Below are 10,379 nucleotides of genomic sequence, written 5' to 3' on the forward strand. Positions count from 1 at the left end.
ATTTTCTCACTGCTATAATTTTTGCAAAGCTGCTTTCAGTGGCTCACACCTATAGTCCTAGCTACCTGGGAGGTTGAGGCAGGAGGCACGCTTGAACCCAGGAGTTGGAAGCTGTGAGCTATGATCTTCCCATTGCACTCCAGCCTGGGCAACAGAACAAGACCTTGTCTAGGAAGAGGGAGGGAGGGAGGAAGAGAGGGTGGGAGGGAGGGAGGAGGAAAGGTAGAGATATGAAGAAAACCATTTAAAAAAAAAATAGCTAGCTTTTCGGAGTCCCTGGCCCGCGGGCGTCGGCTGTGGGCTGCGCCCTCGCTCTGAGGGTTTGTGGCCCACGGCTCCTTCGCGGTCCCTGCCGCCATCGCTCACGCTCCGCGTTGTAGAGAAGATGGTGGGTCGGAGCAGTGCCATCGCCGCCATGTACGTGGGGCCCTTTTTATCGGGTACTACATCTACTTCGACCACAAAAGACGAAGTGACCCCAACTTTAAGAACAGGCTTCGAGAACGAAGAAAGAAACAGAAGCTTGCCAAGGAGAGAGCTGGGCTTCCCAAGTTACCTGACCCTAACGATGCTGAAGCTGTTCGGAAATTCTTCCTTGATGAAATACAACTTGGTGAAGAATTACTAGCTCAAGGTGAATATGAGAAGGGAGTAGACCATCCGACGAATGCAATTGCTGTGTGTGGACAGCCTCAGCAGTTACTGCAGGTCTTACAGCAAACTCTTCCACCACCAGTGTTCCAGATGCTTCTGACTAAGCTCCCAACAATTAGTCAGAGAATTGTAAGTGCTCAGAGCTTGGCTGAAGATGACGTGGAATGAGAAACAAATGTCAACCTAATAAAATCTTAATTAAAAAAAAAATATATATATATATATATATATTTTTTTTTTTGAGACGGAGTTTCGCTCTTGTTACCCAGGCTGGAGTGCAATGGCGCGATCTCGGCTCACTGCAACCTCCGCCTCCTGGGTTCAGGCAATTCTCCTGCCTCAGCCTCCTGAGTAGCTGGGATTACAGGCACGCACCACCATGCCCAGCTAATGTTTTGTATTTTTAGTAGAGACGGGGTTTCACCGTGTTGACCAGGATGGTCTCGATCTCTTGACCTCGTGATCCACCCGCCTCGGCCTCCCAAAGTGCTGGGATTACAGGCGTAAGCCACCGCACCCGGCCTTAAAAATATTTTTAAAATTCTTGGTAGTTGAGCAGCTCTGGGGGAATACAGGCAAATATGCTTGTTATGAACTACACTGAAATCTACCAAAGTTAATGTTTACTTTGTGTAGATCCGTTTGTCTATTTTACTTTTCCCAGTGAAAAGTGTATTTTGATAGAGAGCTTTTCATTTTATAAATATGCTATGAGTTACTGAAATATCATGGATTTTGTTTATTCCTGAAGCATAAACTGTAAATATGACATGGCTTATGTTAAAAATACCCAGTGCTCAGTTTTGAAGGATAGGTAAAAAAAAAAAAAAAAAAAAAAAAAAAAAGTATAGGAGAAACTGAAGAATGAAGAATGTACACTTTTTAAATTTTAGCTCATACATTTTGCTGTAAATCTGGAAATTTATAGACTTGATTGTGTTTGTGAAAACTGAGCATTAAAGTTTTTGAGTGATCAAAAAAAAAATAGCTAAAAGGGTAAAAATTCATTGTCACTCTCTCTTTTTTTTTTTTTTTTTTTTTTTAAAGACAGGGTTTCACCATGTTGGTCAGGCTTGTCTTGAACTCCCGACCTCAGGTGATGCGCCTGCCTTGGCCTCCAAAGTGCTTGGATTACAGGCATGAGCCACCGTGCCCAGCCAAAAAAATCATTGTCTCTAGGCTGGAGCATTAGGTTTAGGGAGAGTTGAGACACAGGATTGTTGCTTTTCATTATAAGCCTATCTACATAAACTCTTAGTGAAGCAGGAGCAGCCACGAGAAACAGACTTCTTGAACACCAAACTGAGAAGGAAGGGGTGATTTATTCGGCTGGGAGCAAGGCGACATAGCTGCCTAACAGCCAAGCTCCTCTAATAAAGGAAATATCTGCCTTTATATAGGCTTACAACTCTAAGTATTACACATGACAGGGTCTTGGGTTCACAGCTTTCGAAATTACATATGAAAGGGTCTTGGGCTTACAACTCTAGAATTTACATGTGAAAGGGTCTTGGGCCATGGAGTAGATGTGGGGTATAGTGACTTAGGTGGGGGTTTGATCCTTTTTAAGTAAAAACAGTGCCTTCCAGATTCCTCCACAATGTGCCTGCGATCTATAGGAGGGCAATTAAGGTGGCGCCTGGTCTGCCAGCCTTTACTTCTCCTGTTGAAATGCAGTGTGGAAGTCAAGGAGGGGGTGGTCTTAGATGCTTAAGGTTGACTAAGGGTCTCCTCCCTCATTAGTATTTTTTAAACCATGTATTCATATTACTTTTTTTTTGTGGGGGACGGAGTTTCGCTCTTGTTACCCAGGCTGGAGTGCAATGGCGCGATCTCGGCTCACCGCAACCTCCGCCTCCTGGGTTCAGGCAATTCTCCTTCCTCAGCCTCCTGAATAGCTGGGATTACAGGCATGCACCACCATGCCCAGCTAACTTTTTGTATTTTTAGGAGAGGCGGGGTTTCACCGTGTTGACCAGGATGGTCTCGATCTCTTGACCTCATGATCCACCCACCTCGGTCTCCCTAAGTGCTGGGATTACAGGCTTGAGCCACCGCGCCCGGCCCATATTACTTTATTTAAAATAACTCTTACTTAAAAAAAAAAAAAAAAAAAAAAAACATTGGCAGAGCTCACACCTGTAATCCCAGCACTTTGGCAGATTGCTTGAGCCCAGGAGTTTGAGACCAGCCTGAGCAACATAGTGAGACCCCATCTCTTCCCACCCACCACCTTAGAGAACTTGGAATTAATTTTTTTTTTAAGACAGAGTCTCGCTCTGTCACCCAGGCTGGAGTGCAGTAGCGTGATCTTGGCTCAACACAACTTCTGCCTCCCAGGTTCAAGCAATTCTCCTGCCTCAGCCTCCCAAGTAGCTGGGACTACAGGTGTGCACCTCCACGCCTGACTAATTTTTGTCTTTTTAGTAGAGATGGGGTTTCACTATGTTGGCCCCCATCTCCAAAAAACAAAAGCAGAAAGTGGATAAAAAGGAAACCATGAAAAGGAAATTCATTTGGAAATGATGTGGTGCACATTCTACAGCATAAATGCAGTAGTTGATTCTGTTGAGGGTGTGAGTTCTTAATATTCCTGTTTCCTTCCAGCCTTTCTCCACCTGGCCCCTCACTCCTGCTTGGAAGGAAGACTGACTTATGATTGGTGAGTTTCAAAGTGTCACCCAGCCCTTTCCTCTCACCTTCCCCTTGGCCATGAGCCTCCTACTAAGTGCTTGAATTCCCAGATGGCTCTCAAACAAGGGCTGGGGACCCAACAGGCCCCATGCTAGGTGCTAGGGGATATGAGATTTAAACATCATGATCTCTGTTCTTACAGAACTCACATTTTAGTGGGAGAGACAAAGAAGGGACATCTAGCCCAGTCCAGAGAAGATCAAAGAAGGCTTCCTGGAGGAGGTAATCTCAAGTATGAACGGGGACTCTTTCAGAACAGTAAGACAAGCCAGAGAAGTCGCCATGATGGTGAGACAACTGGAAGTAATTGAGTGATGCTGGACCATAAAAGGCAGGGTGGGGGACAGTAAGAAGGATGCCAGAACTAAATAGTGAGGAATGTTGTATGCCAGGCTGAGGAGCCAGGACTTTATCCCAAGGGCAGTGGGCAAGGGTACAGAGCCTATGAAGGTTTTATACACAGTAGGCAACATGGCCATATTTGTAATTTGAACACTCACTGCAGGACAGCAAATATGTTGGATGTATAAGGAACCACAGATTGCCTGGGTTTCTCAACAGTACAATCTCTCCCTGCGCCATCATCACTATGTTTTCATCCATCTTGCCCAAACAACATAGGGATGCTTCCTTCCAACGAAATCTCACTTTCTGCCCACTGTGGTCTTCTTCTAACCTCCAAAAACTACAGCCCAGGAGTTTCAAGTAGCAGGATTTTGATCTGGCTGCAGCTTTGCTCTGTCAACAGTTTTAGCAAAGCCTCCTTCCACCTCTGCAGGCAATTTAGAGATAGCATTTCTGAAATGGTCTGTGGATAAAGGATGTTGCTGCTCTGGGAAAATCTGTCTGCCTCCTGCCAGGAAGAGACAAAGAACACTGAAACCGTGCCAAAGGATGCTGTCCAGAAAGGGAAGGGCAAACAGCCCTTGACATTCTTCGTTGATGTCGTGACTTTCTCTATTTTTACATTCAAACCAGCTTCCCCACCCCCATCTTATTTGGGTGGGGGGAAAGTTAAATAATGCTTTTTAAGAATACTATGTGCTTTACCAAAACTCCACAGTCCTTGCCCACCAGGAGGGAAGGTGTACAGTGAAATATAAACCAAATATAAAATTCTAAGCCCCACAACCATCTGAATGGACTCCCCCTCTCAACCAAGGGCATTCCAAAGTTAACCTGAAAAACTGATTCAGACCATGATAGGAAGGAGGATTAAGATATGCCTCATTATTCCCTCCTTCCTTTTAAAATTCAGGCCCAGTTGACCAGCATTAGCATCAATATAGACTTTAAGACTGACAGACTCTAAGTCTGATAAGAAACATGTGCAACCTGTTCTCTCTGAAGGCTGCTACCTGGAGGCTTCATCTACATGATAAAACCTTGGTCTCCAAAACCCCTTATCTAGCCAGACATTTCTTTCTACTGATGCTGAAGCAGGAGGGATTGCAAACAAACCTCTCCAACACTGATCTGGGAAGGAAGTGGTGATTTCTTCAGCCAGGAGCTGTGGCAGGTGAAAATACCTTAACAGCCAAGCTCCTCGACAAAGAAAATCCTTGCCCTTTTAAAGGCTTGCAATTCTAGAAATTACATGTGAAAGGGTCTTAATCCATGAAGCAGGCATGGGGTATGTGGACTAGGTGGGGGTCTGATTGTGTTTAAGCAAAAAGAATGCCTTCTGGAAATATTCCTCCATACCATGCCTGCTATCTACAGGAATGTGATTAAGGGTGGTGCCTGTGTCTGCCAGCCTTTACTTCTCCTATTGAAATGCAATGTAGAAATCTAGGGGAAAGGGCTCTTAGAAGCTCAAGAGGATGAAGGGTTTCCTTCCTCATTCCCCCCTTTGAGAATCTCACCTATAACATTAGTGAAAGTTCTCGCTCTCATCCTCATCTTCCTGATCCTCTATTTTAGCTATTAACTTAGTAGGGCTGTTCCATTGCCCTGTTATGAGTTTAATTGCAAAAGCTGTATGCATAGGGGGTTCTGATGGATCGTAGCAGACATCGGGTTTTCTATCTCCTGGGCTACACACCTTTTACTGAGTACCATTATATAAACAGGTTCCCTTCTGTGTGCCTGCACATTGATAATAACTGTAGAACAAAACAATGGCACTAACTTTCCAACCTACCTAGTAACCTGGTGCACACACTAAGAGCATTCTTCAAAGTTAGTTAATATCCCTATTGTATGAGTCCAAATTTTAAGAATGAGTCCCACAATGAGTCTCCTTATGCTTCGGCCATGCGTGGACCAGCCAGCTTCTGGGATGTGGCTGGAGCAAGGCTTGCTGTCCTTCTTAAGGTGACTCTGGGTCTGGTCTAGCTTCCCAAGTTGCTGTAGGTTTTGCACTGCTGTGCTGGATCTAGGCTGGGATTCCCTCTACATATCACGGTCTGGGGTCCTTTCCACCATGGCTTCAGAGGGACTAAATTCCAGTCCTTTAACCACACACGATCACCCGGTGAGAAAGGGTGAACTGGGGAGAACAAGCTTACAGGGCCTCTTTCACTTACCCAGGTTGAAATGTCCTGAGTGATTTTTCCTAGAGCTTGTAGCTCTCATCCTAGCTCAATTTCTCCCCATTCCTGAGGAGTCCCCAGGAGTGCCCGCAGTATGGGAAGGGGCCTATGATATAAGACTTCATAGGGGGAATATTGGGAGTACATTTAATTTTGAATAACACCAAGGGAAGTTCCTGCACCCACTTTAATCCTGTTTCCTGATAAATTTTCCCTAAGCTATTCTTAATAGTCTGGTTCATCCTCTCCCACTTTCCAGAACTCTGTGGTTGGTAGCGCTGCTCTTCCATCTGGTAGCTGGATCCATCCCTCTTTGATTATTTGTCCCCCTTCTGCCTGGAGAAAGTCTTTTAGTATTTATTAGAGTCACTACTGCATGGAGTGCTTTGATATTTAAGTTTTGCCCCAGAGTTAGCTTATCAGCCTCTTGTGCCAGCACAGCAGTTGCTGCCAAGGCCCTTAAACATGGGGGCCATCCCTTGGAAACTCTGTCCAGCTGCTTGGAGAGATAAGCTACAGGCCTGGGCCAAGGTCCCACTGTTTGTGTTAGAACTCCAACTGCCATTTGATTCTCTTTCTGACACATGCAACGTGAAGGGCTTTGTTAAATCAGGTAACCTCAGAGCCAGGGCTGACATAAATGTCTCTTTCAGTTCCTGAAAGGCCTGCTGCTGCTGAGATCCCAATTCAAAGAGTTCCTTGTCTCCCCAACTAGTGACTCCATAAAGGAGTTTGGCCAGTACCACAAGTTTGGAATCCACAGTCTACAGAAACCCACAGCTCCCAGGAACTCTCTCACCTGCCTTCTAGTCTCGGGTCCTGGCAGGTTGCAAATGACTTGTTTCCTCTCTGCTCCTAGGCTACACTCTCCCTACTGAATGGTGAACCCCAGATATTGCACTTGCTGTCAGCAAATCTGGGCTTTCCTTTTAGACACTTTATACCCATAGTCCTCCAAGTGCCAAAGTAAGGCATCTGTTCCTTTAGCACACCCAACTGCTGTGGGGTGTCCCAGTAGAAGGCCAGCATATTGAAGCAACACACAGCCTAAGTCCTTAGCAGGAAATTTCTGGAGGTCATGGGCTAGTGCCTCCCCAGAGATGGTAGGAGAGTTCTTGAACCCCTGGGGTAGCTGGTCCAGGTGTACTGGGTGGTCACACCTGTTTCTGGATTTTCCCATTGAAAAGCAAAGAGTCTCTGACCCTCCGAGGTCAGTCCAATGCTAAAGAAAGCATCCTTTAAGTCCAAGCACGTGAACTAACTGTTCTCTGCTGGCAATAATCCCAAACAGCATGTACAGGTTTGGTGCAGTTGGGTGCAAAGTCACTGTCGCCTGATTAACCAAATACAAGTCCTGCACTGGCCTGTAGTCTTTGATCCCTGGTTTAGGAACAGGCAAGTGGCAGGGTGTTCCATGGAGACTGGCAAGGAACTATAATTCCATAGTCCTTTAAGTGTTTTAGGTGGGCCTGATGCCTTCTAGGGCCTCCCGGGGAACTGGATATTACTTTTGCCTAATCAGCTGAACCCCAGACTTGACTTCAATGAGCACAGGGGCCTGGTTGATTGCCAGTCCTGGCAGATTGTCCTCTTCCCAGATCTTAGGCCATTGTTTTGCTAATGCAGTTTCTTTCTGGTTCAGTTAATTAACAATATCGGTTGCTTCCTTTGATAGGAGGGTTACAAGGCTGTCATCTGGACCATGGGCTCTTTGGGGGGCAATTGAGCCCAGCCCCCTTCAGTCCAGTGGCCCTTCCATTAGATTGAACAGAGATCCTTCACTTTCATCTGAAGCCTTGTGCTTAAGACTGCCCTGTTTTCCTGTCAACTGGGGGCACCCATCCTTCCAGTGTCCCACTTCCTTACAGTAAGCACACTGGTCACACTGCAGGCACGGGTGATTAGACTGGGTAGCCTTCCAGGAGCCCCCGTTTCCAGGGGCGCTCCTCTAATAGCGGCAGCTGTCAAGTCAGTGCTTCGTCGAGCCTGACACTCATTTTCTCTATGACTTTCTCTACGGTTTATTTTGTCTCTGTTCACAAACACCTGGTTAGCTATTTCTAATAACTGTGAAGTATTCATGCCTGCAAATCCTGCCTGCTTCTGTAACTTTCTCCTGATGCCTTCTGTACACTGACTGACTAATGCCATATTTGCCACGCGCTGGTTTTCGGAGCTCTCAGGATTGAAATGAGTATGTATGCAATAGGCTGAGTACAGCCTCTCATAGAACTGTGCCAGGCTTTCCTCTTTCCCTTGAATGACCTCAGAGACTTTATTAATGTTTGTAGTCCTCTGGGCTCCTTTCTTCAATCCTTCCAGTAAGGCCTCTCTGTACTGGACTAGCCTCTGCATGCCCCTCAGGGTGTTTGGATCCCACTGGGGGTCAGTCCTCGGTAACTGGACCCTGACATACTCTTGGGGGTTCTGGTAATCTGCTGGAACATGCTCCTTCAACCATTTGGAAGCAGCTGGGAGTACTCTCCGCCTTTCATCAGTGTTAAAATGATACATAAGTAGCTGGTGGCAGTCAGCCCAAGTGGGCTTATAAGTTTGGACAATAGTTTGCAGTAGGTCACTGAGACCTGTGGCTTCTCGGTATAAGATGGGGTGCTATTTTTCCAGTTGATAAGATCAGCTGAGGTGAATGACAGGTACATGAAAACACGCCTTTCCACCATGTAGCCATCCTCAACTACTCCCATATACCTCTTCTCTCTTAAAGACATCTGCACCCCTGCCTTGGGTCACAGATGGACTGCTGTAGGAGGAGTTCCCCCTGGGAAGCAGGCGGCTATAGGAGGACTCCCTCTGCCTTCTCTCTTGTCTACCCTGGGTGGTTTAGGGGTGTGCAATTCTGGCGGAGGTGCTGAGGTTTCAGGCCCAGGGGCAAAGAGTCCTTCCTCCAGACCAGGGGGAGGGGATATCATCAGCAAAAGCTCTTCTGCCACTGGATCTGCCAGGACCTTAGGAGTCGGCATCCCTCGGCGGGGGGAGTGGGGCTTCTCCCTAGCTGTCTGCCCCTTTCTGTCAGTACAGTTGCTGCCTGTCCTCTTAACCACTGGGGAGGGTTTAGAACTAGCTGCAGCCACGAATCTATGTACAGAAGTTGATCAGGGTGTCCTGGTTCGCATGTAATAACCTTATGCCATACTTTGGAGACAAGACACCTGTCTATGCTCCCCTTCGAGGGCTAATCCACCCCAAATGCTGGCCAGTCTACCTCACAAAGGGTCCTCAGCTTTCCTGGTGTCATAGTAACTCTATATTCCCCACTAAATCCCTTCTTGAAAATTTTCAGCATATTCCCCAGAGGAGTAGGCTTGCTGTGAGTGTGACTCATGTTTTTGCACAGAAAAACAGTACTCACAGGCAGTAGAGTTTTACTCCACCCTCAGTTTCTCCCATCCTGCACGACACGACACACTCTTTCACTATTGCTTCAGGCCAGTAGGCTCATCTCGCTTTTGGGGAGTGTTTCAGACACCAGTTGGCTTTGGGGAGTTCGTTACTCCCCCCACAATACCTAGATTGCGAGGGCACCTCCTTCCAGCCATATGTGGATCGTCCCTAATCACAGCCAGCCCCACAATTCGCTCAGAGCTTAGGGCCCTTTCTAACTGACCTGCCACTCCCACATTTCATGGCTGGTGAGTCCAACTGGACTCCTCCAATCACTCACACAATCGCATTCCTCCTTCCACCCAAATTGAAACCAAAAGCAAGATTTCCAAGGTTAGTTACAGAGAGGGTGGGAGAGAGAGCCGCGTTCAGGAGTGCCAAATCCGGCACATGTGGGTGATCAGGCCACGCTTTCACCTAAAGGAGGTGGGCAAGTTTCTCAGGATCGACCTTACCATCTTTCTGTCATCCGGACACTCCAGGCACCCATTCCTTCTCTGTGTTCAGCCACTGGGTGGATCCACACTGTGGGGGCTTTCCTGCTTTGCTCTGGCAAGGCTTTCCACCAGTGCCAATACCTGCCCGGAGCACTCTCAAAAATCGCATCGCCCAAGCAGGCTGGAGTCCCCTGCAGGATACTCCGCAGGGCAAGGCAAAACCGCCTGAAAGAAAGGCTGTCTTGACTGTCTGCCAGCCAAAACTCGCTTCCCGGTCAGGGAACCAAATAATGAAGCAGGAGGGGTTGCAAACAAACCTCTCGAACACTGAACTGGGAAGGAAGTGGTGATTTATTCAGCCAGGAGCTGCGGCAGGTGAAAATCCCTCAATAGCCAAGCTCCTTGACAAAGAAAATCCTTGCCCTTTTAAAGGCTTGCAATTCTAAGGGCCGGGCGTGGTGGCTCACGCCTGTAATCCCAGCACTTTGGGAGGCCGAGGCAGGTGGATCACGAGATCAAGAGATCGAGACCATCCTGGTCAACGTGGTGAAACCCCATCTCTACTAAAAATACAAAAATTAGCTGGGCATGGTGGTGCGTGCCTGTAATCCCAGCTACTCAGGAGGCTGAGGCAGGAGAATTGCCTGAACCCAGGAGG

At 47.2% G+C, this 10,379-nt stretch overlaps 1 pseudogene across 1 annotated transcript; it reads left to right on the top strand.

The window, feature by feature from the left end:
* The first annotated feature begins 295 nt into the window (after positions 1–295).
* Positions 296–859, top strand: LOC116566648 (annotated as a pseudogene). The gene has a single exon (XR_004275943.1). The product of XR_004275943.1 is annotated as a mitochondrial import receptor subunit TOM20 homolog pseudogene (transcript).
* The last annotated feature ends 9,520 nt before the right edge of the window (positions 860–10,379 follow it).

Source organism: Sapajus apella, unplaced genomic scaffold, assembly GCF_009761245.1.
Source record: "Sapajus apella isolate SASKATOON/1434 unplaced genomic scaffold, GSC_monkey_1.0 scaffold43, whole genome shotgun sequence".
Lineage (NCBI taxonomy): Eukaryota > Metazoa > Chordata > Mammalia > Primates > Cebidae > Sapajus > Sapajus apella.